This window comes from Coregonus clupeaformis, chromosome 2 (genome assembly GCF_020615455.1).
Source record: "Coregonus clupeaformis isolate EN_2021a chromosome 2, ASM2061545v1, whole genome shotgun sequence".
Classification (NCBI taxonomy): Eukaryota; Metazoa; Chordata; class Actinopteri; order Salmoniformes; family Salmonidae; genus Coregonus; species Coregonus clupeaformis.
In genome coordinates this window covers 19,719,735-19,732,234 of record NC_059193.1, presented here as the reverse complement: position 1 = coordinate 19,732,234, position 12,500 = coordinate 19,719,735, and the positions used below count along the sequence as shown (strand labels likewise).

The following is a 12,500-nucleotide window of genomic DNA, read 5'->3' as shown; positions in this document are numbered from 1 at the left end:
GTCTACAGGGCTACATGTACAGTGAATCTAGTTTGCTAGAGGGAGAGAGGAACTTTTTGATGTTTTTATATGTTAGCTATCATCTTGGGGCTGATGAACACATTTGTGGGCAAATAGTACAAATAGTACACCCTACATCATTTTCTGTCAATTTGCACTTTACATCCTTGCTGCTGTCACACCCTGGCTCTGGGGACTCTCGTATGTTGAGCCAGGGTGTTCATTTGTTTATGTTCTAGTCGTTGTATTTCTATGTTGGCCAGGGTGGCTCCCAATCAGAGAGGGCTGTAGCTCGTTGTCTCTGATTGGGAGTCATACTTAGGTAGCCGTTAGGCATTCATTGTTTGTGGTTTCTTGTTCTTATTTGGTTTGTGTTCAACCGTAGACATCACGTTTTCGTCTGTTGTTTTGATCGTGTGATCATACTCTAATAAATATAAATATGTTCACCTTCAACGCTGCGCATTGGTCCTCCTCCTTAGACGATCGTGACAGAAGAAACCACCAGAACTGGACCAAGCAGCCTAGTGAGGAGCAGAGTGGGTGGACTTGGGAACAGTGGAGGAAGAGCTTCGACTGGGTCAGGCTTCGAATGAGGAGCTGAATGGCGGAGATTGGAAGCAGAAGAGCGAGAGTTGGGCGAGAATTATAGAGGCCTGGCCCACGGGAAGAGAGACTCCCAGAAATTTTTTAGGGGGCTCACGACGTCGGACCAGCAGGAGGCCGCGATAGAAGCGGCCCAGCGGGTTGCCAGAGGAGGCCGCCAGGTTACGGGGGCCACTGGTCGAAGAGGGGATGGAGGATGTAGAGGCACGGCGAGAGGTACTGGCGTGTGTTGCCAGTCCGGTCCGGCCTGTTCCTGATCCCCACGTGGGGCCAGTGGTGTGTGTTCCCAGTACGGTCCGGCCTGTTCCTGCCACTCGCACCAAGTCAGTGGTGCGCTCCGCAGCCCGGCACGGCCGTCCTGCTCCCCGCACTCAGTCAGTGGTGCGCCCGTCAGCCCAGCTCGGCCCGTTCCTGCTCCCCGCACCAAGTCAGTGGTGCGCTTCGTCAACCGGTCCGTCTGCGCTCCTGCTCCCGCACCAAGTCAGTGGTGCGTTTGCGTCAGCCCGGTGTGGCCCGTTCCTGCTCTCCGCACCAAGTCAGTGGTGCGCTCCGTCAGCCCGGTCCGGCCCGTTCCTGCTCCCCGCACCAAGTCAGTGGTGCGCTTCGTCAGCCAGCTCGGCCCGTTCCTGCTCCCCGCACCAAGTCAGTGGTGCGCCCGTCAGCCGGCTCGGCCCGTTCCTGCTCCCGCGCCAAGTCAGTGGTGTAGCTTCGTCAGCCCAGTCCGGCCTGTCCCTGCTCCACGCACCAAGCCTACGGTGTGCGTCGTCAGCCTGGTAAGGCCCGTTCCTCCTCCACGCACCAAGCCAGGGGTGCACGTCGTCAGTCCAGCACAACCCGTGCCTGGGTCACCGGTGCCTGGTAAGGTCCGGTCAACTGCTCCACTACGGAGCTGAAGCTATCCGCTCCACCAGTGTGCAGTCCAGCTCCGGTCAGCAGGGCCAGACCGGACCAGGGGTACTTCGGGGGTTTAGAGAAGGAGTGGGGGTCATGTCCGGGCCGGATCTCGCCGCCGAGGCGGAGTGCCCACCCGGTCCCTCCCCTGTTGTGTTTGGTTGGCGTGGTCGGAATCCGCGCCTTTGGGGGGGGGTACTGTCACGCCCTGGCTCTGGGGACTCTCGTATGTTGAGCCAGGGTGTTCATTTGTTAATGTTCTAGTCGTTGTATTTCTATGTTGGCCAGGGTGGCTCCCAATCAGAGAGGGCTGTAGCTCGTTGTCTCTGATTGGGAGTCATACTTAGGTAGCCGTTAGGCATTCATTGTTTGTGGTTTCTTGTTCTTATTTGGTTTGTGTTCAACCGTAGACATCACGTTTTCGTCTGTTGTTTTGATCGTGTGATCATACTCTAATAAATATAAATATGTTCACCTTCAACGCTGCGCATTGGTCCTCCTCCTTAGACGATCGTGACAGCTGCATAGTTTAGTTTATTTTCACAAATAGAAAGACAGTTTGTACACAGTAAAAAAATTAAATTAAAAACACTAGATGCAAAAGGGGTAAAATATAATACAATCTACTGGGGATGTAGAACTGTGATGGACAGTAGGTGCCTCTTAAACCATCTTTTTAAAAACAATGACGGGGATAGTTTGTCAAAATCAGGCGGGAGTGAGTTCCAGATCACAGGGCCTCTTCCTGAAAGTGGGTGGTTGTTCCTGAACGTGGGTGGGTTTTCCTGAACGTGGGTGGGTTTTCCTGAACGTGGGTGACGTAGCTGTTGTCTGTTTCTTGCTGAGTAGTTATGGAATTTATACGTGGTGGTGAAATCGTTTTTTGACGAAAGAGGGTAATAATTGATTTAAAGAGCCGTTAACAAATTGAGCAACTTGACGATAATTCATCTGATAAATATTCAGGAGTCCTAATTGTTTGAAAAATGGTGCTGAATGGTCTCTGCAGGCGATAGATTATATTATTCTTACAGAGCGTCTCTGCAGGCGATAGATTGATAGTAGTTTGGTATGTTGTGTGCTGACACGTAATGTTACAGTAACTGATGAATGGGAAGATCATGGTGTGACAGAGACTGAGAGCAGTGCTTCTGTTTAGGATATATCTCATTTTGACATGTATCCCCGTATTTTTGGCGATCTAGGGGTTATTGTCTTTATGTGTGGTTTCCATGACAATTCATTATCAAGCAATACACCAAGAAAGCGTGTTGTACAGGCTTGATCAACAGGTATATTATCAATATGGACCCTATATAGTCTGAATTGGATTCTCTGTTCTTTGGACCAGATAATAAAACATTCGTTTTTTAGTTTCAGTAACAATTTGTTGATTTGAAACCACTTTGTGATATTACAGTTAATCATTGACAACATAAATAAGGTCATTGAGATTGTGAGAGAACAACAGATTTGTATCATTAGCAAATCATACCTGGGAGAGCAATTTGGATGCATACAAGTGGGAGTGAAAAAACTTTCCACACACAAGGCACACACACACACACACACACCACACGCACACACGCACACACACACACAACTTGAGCCCTAGTCAGGCTCTCTCCAGTTCTAATTAAAGTCCTGTGGAATAACGTGTCACACATGTCATTTCTACTCTGAAGGCTCCGGCTGGAACTAGGACACTCATTATATGGAATATGTGAAATCTGTCTGCAACTCCCCAACCAGGCCTCAGTATGTGTGTGTGTGTGTGTGTGTGTGTTTGTGTGTGTGTGTGACAGTAAACACACAATCTTCTACAGTATTCATTATCTTTGTTAGTCCCTGGCTGTGTCCAGTGTTCTGCATATCAAATGACCTACACATTCGCTAATTGCCACTTCTCATAATAAGCAGAATATTTGCTTGCTTTAGTACACCCACTCTTTCTCTGCCTCTTCACTGTCTAAACAGTACTTGAGCTCTTATGATACATCATAACATATTCCCAACAGCATGTAATATGTTATACTGTAAATAGATATTGTAAATACCAAATTAGTATGAACATAATTATCATTATCACAACAGTGTGATGCAGTGCACTCTTAGAAAATAGGGTTCCAAAAGGATTCTTCGGATGTCCCCGTAGGAGAACCCATTTTGGTTCCAGGTACAGTTGAAGTCGGAAGTTTACATACACCTTAGCCAAATACATTTAAACTCAGTTTTTCACAATTCCTGACATTTAATCCTAGTAAAAATTCCCTGTTTTAGGTCAGTTAGGATCACCACTTTATTTTAAGAATGTGAAATGTCAGAATAATAGTAGAGAGAATTTATCTTTTATTTATTTCATCACATTCCCAGTGGGTCAGAAGTTTACATACACTCAATTAGTATTTGGTAGCATTGCCTTTAAATTGTTTAACTTGGGTCAAACATTCCGGGTAGCCTTCCACAAGCTTCCCACAATAAATTGGGTGAATTTTGGCCCATTCCTCCTGACAGAGCTGGTGTAACTGAGTCAGGTTTGTAGGCCTCCTTGCTCGCACACGCTTTTTCAACCTGCCCACACATTTTCTATAGGATTGAGGTCAGGGCTTTGTGATGGCCACTCCAATACCTTGACGTTGTTGTCCTTAAGCCATTTTTCCACAACTTTGGAAGTATGCTTGGGGTCATTGTCCATTTGGATGACCCATTTGCGACCAAGCTTTAACTTCCTGACTGATGTTTTGAGATGCTGCTTCAATATATCCACATACATTTTCCTTCCTCATGATGCCATCTATTTTGTGAAGTGCACCAGTCCCTCCTGCAGCAAAGCACCCCCACAGCATGATGCTGCCACCCCCGTGCTTCACGGTTGGGATGGTGTTCTTTGGCTTGCAAGTGATCCCCTTTTTCCTCCAAACATTGCGATGGTCATTATGGCCAAACAGTTCTATTTTTGTTTCATCAGACCAGAGGACATTTCTCCAAAAAGTACGATCTTTGTCCCCATGTGCAGTTGCAAATCGTAGTCTGGCTTTTTTATGGCGGTTTTGGAGCAGTGACTTCTTCCTTGCTGAGCGGCCTTTCAGGTTATGTCGATATAGGAATCGTTTAACTGTGGATATAGATACTTTTGTACCTGTTTCTTCCAGCATCTTCACAAGGTCCTTTGCTGTTGTTCTGGGATTGATTTGCACTTTTCGCACCAAAGTACATTCATCTCTAGGAGACTGAACGCTCCCCTCCCTGAGCGGTATGACGGCTCGCGTGGTCCCATGGTGTTTATACTTGCGTACTATTGTTTGTACAGATGAACGTGGTACTTTCAGGCGTTTGGAAATTGCTCCCAAGGATGAACCAGACTTGTGGAGGTCTACACATTTTTTCTGAGGTCTTGGCTGATTTCTTTTGATTTTTGAAGGTAGGCCTTGAAATACATCCACATGTACACCTCCAATTGACTCAAATGATGTAAATTAGCCTATCAGAAGATTCTAAAGCCATGACATCTTTTTCTGGAATTTTCCAAGCTGTTTAAAGGCACAGTCAACTTAGTGTATGTAAACGTCTGACCCACTGGAATTGTGATACAGTGAATTATAAGTGAAATAATCTGTCTGTAAACAATTGTTGGAAAAAATTACTTGTGTCATGCACAAAGTAGATGTCCTAACCGACTTGTCAAAACTATAGTTTGTTAACAAGAAATTTGTGGAGTGGTTGAAAAACAGGTTTTAATGACTCCAATCTAAGTGTATGTAAACTTCCGACTTCAACTGTAGAACCCTCTGTAGAAATGGCTCTACATGGAACCCAAAAGGGTTCTACCTGGAACCAAAAAGGTTCTAGATAGCACCTGTTTTTCTAAGAGTGACAAAATGTAGTGGACACTTCTTGTAAGATGCCCTGTTTCAATTCACTTGCTCTAGTACCCACTCGCTCTTCACTGTTTGCACTAGCTATATATTTCCAGTATCACAGGGATGTGTTACAGTACATTGTAATCTAGCTCCTCCATTCTGGCACAACGTGTTGTATTGTATGTAGTCTCCCGAGTGGCGCAGTGGTCTAAGGCACTGCATCGCAGTGCTAGCTGTGTCACTAGAGATCCTGGTTCGAATCCAGGCTCTGTCGTAGCCGGCCGCGACCGGGAGACCCATGTGGTGGCGCACAAATGGCCCAGCGTTGTCCAGGGTAGGGGAGGGAATGGCCGGCAGGGATGTAGCTCAGTTGGTAGAGCATGGCGTTTGCAACGCCAGGGTTGTGGGTTCGATTCCCACGGGGGGTATAAAAAATTATGTATGCACTAACTGTAAGTTGCTCTGGATAAGAGCGTCTGCTAAATGACTAAAATGTAAATGTATGTACACTGATAGGAGGGATGGATGAACTCTCGGATGAGAATTTGGTTAATTTATAACTTAATTGGATCGTCAGTCCCTCTCTGCTGGCGGACATATTGCTTCCTTCCATCTCCTGTGCTCTATTTGGCCTGGAGGGCCTTTACCATGCAGCCACAGCCAGCTAATTAGGTTTGGTGAGCTGACCCCTCTGAGTTACTGTAGGGCTGATGTGGACTCTCTGATTAGGCCTCTGTTTCATCACCTCAGAGAGTGTGTGTGTGTGTGTGTGTGTGCGTGTGTCTGTGTGTGTGTGTTAGACACGTCGTTAGCAATCAGACTTTCTGCTGACCAGACTAACTGTCTCAAGGTTGGACAAGGCCAGCACAACTGAATCGCCGCTGCATAAATTCACCATTCATGTGATGTCACAACGTTTCAAGAAGTACTTTATGCGCTCCTCTGCTTCTCGACAGTTCTTATGACCTGTCTGATGTTTTGAAATGCAGGCTTTTGTCAGAGATACGGTAGAAAATGAAAGTGTACGGCTGTATTGAAGAGGTTTCAGGGACTTGATGTGTGAGGCGACATTAAGACGTAATAGCAATATCAACTCACATGATATCAGACCAAAACAGTCTATTTTTACAACGTATTCTGCGACAGTACTTGCCGATTGACCATTAGTACTAAAACTAGCTGACCAGCCAGTTGTACCGAGTTACCAGCAGTAATTGCTGAAGGTCAAATCCTAACTTTCACTTAAGTCATACATTGATGTCAATGGGAGAATAAGTGAAAATTTGACTTTAAGTGGAAGATAGGATTGGCCCCTGAACGACCATTTGCCCTAGATGATCAACCCGGTGTACCAACTGGCTGATGGACCAGTTGTTAGCCACAACGTTTCAGTGTTTTGGTACTCACCCTAAAGAACTCCTTGGTGGAACCAGCATCCAGTGTTCCGTAGGCGATCTCAGTCTGTTTAGCCAGGTCCTCAGCACTCTCTATGGGGGAGACCATCCTCTCCACCGTGAGGAAAGCAGCCAGGTTGGCCGTATAGGATGAGATGATGATGAGAGTGAAAAACCACCACACGCCACCTACTATTCTCCCTGATAGGGACCTGAGAGAGACAGAGAGAGAGAGAGAGAGAGAGAGAGAGAGAGAGAGAGAGAGAGAGAGAGAGAGAGAGAGAGAGAGAGAGAGAGAGAGAGAGAGAGAGGGAAGAGAGAGAGAGAGAGAGAGAGAGAGAGAGAGAGAGAGAGAGAGAGAGAGAGAGAGGTGGAGAGAGAGAGAGGGTGGAGAGAATGGGAGGGGGAGATAGGGAGAGAAGGAGAGACGAGTGAGAGGGGAGGGAGAGAGAGAGAGAGAGAGAGAGAGAGAGAGAGAGAGAGAGAGAGAGAGGGGAGAAACAGAGAGATAAAGAGAGAGAGAGAGAGAGAGAGAGAGAGAGAGAGAGAGAGAGAGAGAGGGAGAGAGAGAGAGAGATGGGGAGGAAACAGAGAGAGAGAGAGAGAGGGGGGAGGAAACAGAGAGAGAGAGATCTATCTGACTGCACAGCTCAGTAGTAATGATGAACAACATCACTAACCTATATTGAGGGGAGAGACATAATAATGGTCATGCTGTATAGCGTGGGTATACAATACAACTAGCACACAGACATATTGTAGTCATTAAGCAGACACTCTTATCCAGAGCGTTTTACAGACAGAAGCATAGGGACATATATAGTGGTACCATGTGCTGTACCATGTGTTGTACCGTGTGCTGTACCGTGTGCTGTACCATGTGTTGTACCGTGTGCTGTACCGTGTGCTGTACCATGTGTTGTACCGTGTGCTGTACCGTGTGCTGTACCGTGTGCTGTGCCATGTGCTGTGCCGTGTGTTGTACCGTGTGCTGTGCAGTGTGCTGTGCCGTGTGCTGTGCCGTGTGCTGTACCGTGTGCTGTGCAGTGTGCTGTGCCGTGTGTTGTACCGTTATATCTACCCCATTGTATTATTACATACGTCAACCGTATTGTATTTACAGCCAGGTCACCCGTGATACAAGTCAGTATTCGACGTCCATTCATGTCTGAGGACGTCGGGAGATGAAGTAGAAACCAGCCACTAGGGGCAACAGTGAGTTTTGTTACCTTCAAGTAGGTTTCGGTTTTGTTATGGTGTTGTGGACAGGGATGGTGGATGGGTGTAAGCATCTGCCTCTGATTCCAAAGGCTGCACGTTCAAATCCAGGTTGGAAAAAATGAAGTTTGGAAGAACTTTGAAATTTGACATTTGAGAAACATGGATGAATGTCTAATTCTGATGTGAGAGCTGGTAGTGTAGTTCTATTCTATTGTATTTCTACTTCAGATCCACCCCATTGTATTTGTAGGTCAGACCTACAGTACTAATTTTATTTATGGGTCAGATAGTTACCTACCTGGGTGATATCTCACATCCTTGCTGCATGAAGGCTCCCAAAGAGAACCACAGAGAGTTGAAGATGCCAAAGTCGTTGGGAGGATCTGGCGGTGTCTGGGGGTCTTTGGTCTCATCCTGTTCATCCAGGTTCCACTCATAGGGGCTGAAGCGGCTGACCAGGAACAGGACCACGCTCACACCGATGTAGGCGAACACGATACACATCCATATCTCATAAGCCAGCGGGTCCAGGAAGGAGAAGACACCAGGTTTAGACTTCTGGGGCTTCTTGATCATGATGGAGATGCCCAGAGACATGAAGGGCTTGGAGAAGTCGATCACCTCCTCACGGACCAGGGTTATGGTGAGAGGTGCCACAGCTATGTCAGCTCTCTGGAAACAGGGACACGTAGAGTGGGTTAGTTTGGCTCAGATATGTATTTTATCTACACATTATGCTGGATTTAGACTAACCTATGACTTGAGAATGAAATGAAAATAAGTTTGCTAAGTAAAGCTCCTTACATAAATTATGGACAGTTTTCGTGAGTTTCTTAAAATATTGGCCTACGGTTGTGCTTTATGTTTGGCCTCTCAAAGCGGACAAAACAAAACACAATGAAGGGGAAAATAAAAGCTTGTACAGTCTGTGCCTCGGGATGCTTTTAGTCAAACACAACAACAACATCACAGAAATATCCTATTCATACAGAATGAATAGAATGTGTACTACATTGAGTTCAATAGAGTCTCAACAGATCTTTCAGAGATCAGAGCAGAGAGGGGAAAAAGGCTAAAACATTTTCAAACATGTTCATGTTCCCCATCCCCCCCAAAAAAGATTTCTAGCCACAGATTGGGCATAATTAGAAACCATTAAATGGGTGTATGAGTCAGATGTGAAATATGTAACACCCCCATGGTGCAGTGTCTATCCCCGTCGAATTAGTTTAAAGCTTTCAGACTGTGGGAGACTGATAGGATTTGACCTGGAGGGGTGCTGAGAACAGGCTGGAGACTTTGCAGGTGTACGAACAATTACATACATTACAGAAATCTATTTCCGTTTATTTTTAGTTTATGAAATTCACAGTTAGTGTCAATAAATCATAACATAATTTGCATATGCATAGCTAATTAAAAGGGAATAAGTTATTTATTTGTAATGCAGGCAGGGGAAAAATCCCCAAAACAAGCATATGCCCTGTGTCCCAAATGGCAGCCTATCCCTTATGGGCCCTGTCAAAAGTAGTGCGTAGCAGGGAACAGGGTGCCATTTGGGATGTGGGATGCAGCCAAGGCATTTCAGGACGGATGAATAATAGTTGCTGATCATCTTTCTGTAACTGTTATGTAGGTGTGTCTAACAGAACAGCTCTGATTTCAATTACAGCCTTTAAAGTGGTTATTGTGGGAGAAACACAGAAACCCAAGCCTGTGTGAATAAACCACTCCACTTCAGCATCCCTGCTTGCCTCCCTCCCTCCCTCCCTCCCTCCCTGCCTCCCTCCCTCCCTCCCTCCCATCCCATTCAGAGTGCCTCTATGCCCGGAAGAGACGAGACAAGACTTTTGTCATCTACATTACTACTTTCATCTCTTACTTTCTTTCTTTCTTTCTTTCTTTCTTTCTTTCTTTCTTTCTTTCTTTCTTTCTTTCTTTCTTTCTTTCTTTCTTTCTTTCTTTCTTTCTTTCTTTCTTTCTTTCTTTCTTTCTTTCTTTCTTTCTTTCTTTCTTTCTTTCTTTCTTTCTTTCTTCTCTTTCTTTCTTTCCCATCATGGCTTGTTACCAAAACACATCCTTGTAAGTGGTGATGGCACTATCAAAACGATGGGCTTTCTTTCTTTCTTTCTTCTTTCTTTCTTCTCTTTCTTTCTTTCTTTCTTTCTTTCTTTCTTTCTTCTCTTTCTTTCTTCTCTTTCTTTCTTTCCCATCATGGCTTGTTACCAAAACACATCCTTGTAAGTGGTGATGGCACTATCAAAACGATGGGCTTTCTTTCTTTCTTTCTTTGTTAAAAAACTGCACAAGAAGAGAATGAATCTCTAATGTATTCAGACACAAGTTACTGCTGCAGCTTCATACGACGCAATTCATCAAACAGCAGCTTTTGTTCCCAGGCAGTGACTCGTGAAGGACACATCTTTGTATTGTAGCCTACTGTGTTTCTACAAATAAACTTGATGAAGCAACATGAGGATAGAACGTTTCGTACAAGCTCAAACGGTGGGTAAATACACCAATAAACACGATGAAGGCGTTATTGTGATGTTCCTCTACCCTGTGGACACGGTGATCTTTGCCTAGCAGCAGTGCTATAATAAAACCACTTAATCCTAACGTTGTCCGTGGTAACGGTCAATCAATAGAGAAGAGAACACTCAGCCATAAAGAAAGACTTTCAGGGCTTCAGGACTAACCTTTAAAAGACAACTAAGATCACATTAGTTTACTGGTCAGAAGGTCACCCAGCCTTTACACAATCATTAGACCTGCTTGGCCTGACTGTCCACGTGTAAATAATTAACCACACTGAGACACAGTGGATGGTGATGGACATAATTAACCACACTGAGACACGTTGGATGGTGATGGACATAATGAACCACACTGAGACAGGTTGGATGGTGATGGACATCATTAACCACACTGAGACACGGTGGATGGTGATGGACATAATGAACCACACTGAGACAGGTTGGATGGTGATGGACATAATGAACCACACTGAGACAGGTTGGATGGTGATGGACATCATTAACCACACTGAGACAGGTTGGATGGTGATGGACATCATTAACCACACTGAGACACGTTGGATGGTGATGGACATAATTAACCACACTGAGACACGTTGGATGGTGATGGACATAATTAACCACACTGAGACACGTTGGATGGTGATGGACATAATTAACCACACTGAGACACGGTGGATGGTGATGGACATAATTAACCACACTGAGACACGTTGGATGGTGATGGACATAATTAACCACACTGAGACACAGTGGATGGTGATGGACATAATTAACCACACTGAGACACGTTGGATGGTGATGGACATAATTAACCACACTGAGACAGGTTGGATGGTGATGGACATCATCAACCACACTGAGACACGGTGGATGGTGATGGACATCATTAACCACACTGAGACACGTTGGATGGTGATGGACATAATTAACCACACTGAGACACGTTGGATGGTGATGGACATAATTAACCACACTGAGACACGTTGGATGGTGATGGACATAATTAACCACACTGAGACACGTTGGATGGTGATGGACATAATTAACCACACTGAGACACGTTGGATGGTGATGGACATAATTAACCACACTGAGACACGTTGGATGGTGATGGACATAATTAACCACACTGAGACACGTTGGATGGTGATGGACATAATTAACCACACTGAGACACGTTGGATGGTGATGGACATAATTAACCACACTGAGACACGGTGGATGGTGATGGACATAATTAACCACACTGAGACACGTTGGATGGTGATGGACATAATTAACCACACTGAGACACGGTGGATGGTGATGGACATAATTAACCACACTGAGACACGTTGGATGGTGATGGACATAATTAACCACACTGAGACACAGTGGATGGTGATGGACATAATTAACCACACTGAGACACGTTGGATGGTGATGGACATAATTAACCACACTGAGACAGGTTGGATGGTGATGGACATCATTAACCACACTGAGACACGGTGGATGGTGATGGACATCATTAACCACACTGAGACACGTTGGATGGTGATGGACATAATTAACCACACTGAGACACGTTGGATGGTGATGGACATAATTAACCACACTGAGACACGGTGGATGGACAGACGGGTGGATGGTGATAGGGCCGGGTGTTCTCTCTCCATCTGAGGGGATTGTGTGTGTGTGTGTGTGTGTGAGAGTGTGTGTGTGTGAGTGTGTGTGTGTGTGTGAACGTTTCCCATTCGGAGGATACTTTCCCAGCGTTAGCACGCCAAACCATGAAATGACTACGTCCCAAAAGACACTGTTCTCTATATAATGCACTACTTCCAACTAGGACCCATAGGGCTCTGGTCAAAAGTAGTGCACTCTGTAGGGAATAGGGTGCCATTTGGGACGCAACCAATCTCTTTTATATACGGCCCTCTGCCCTGCACCTCTATGGTCATCGTGGAGGGTGGGGAGTAAAGGGGAAACTTTCTGGAGGGTTTGAG

General features: G+C 45.5%; 1 pseudogene; it reads right to left on the bottom strand.

Annotated features, from left to right (window-relative positions):
- LOC121531159 overlaps positions 1 to 12,500 on the bottom strand; it is a 207,287-nt pseudogene that overhangs the window by 10,722 nt on the left and 184,065 nt on the right.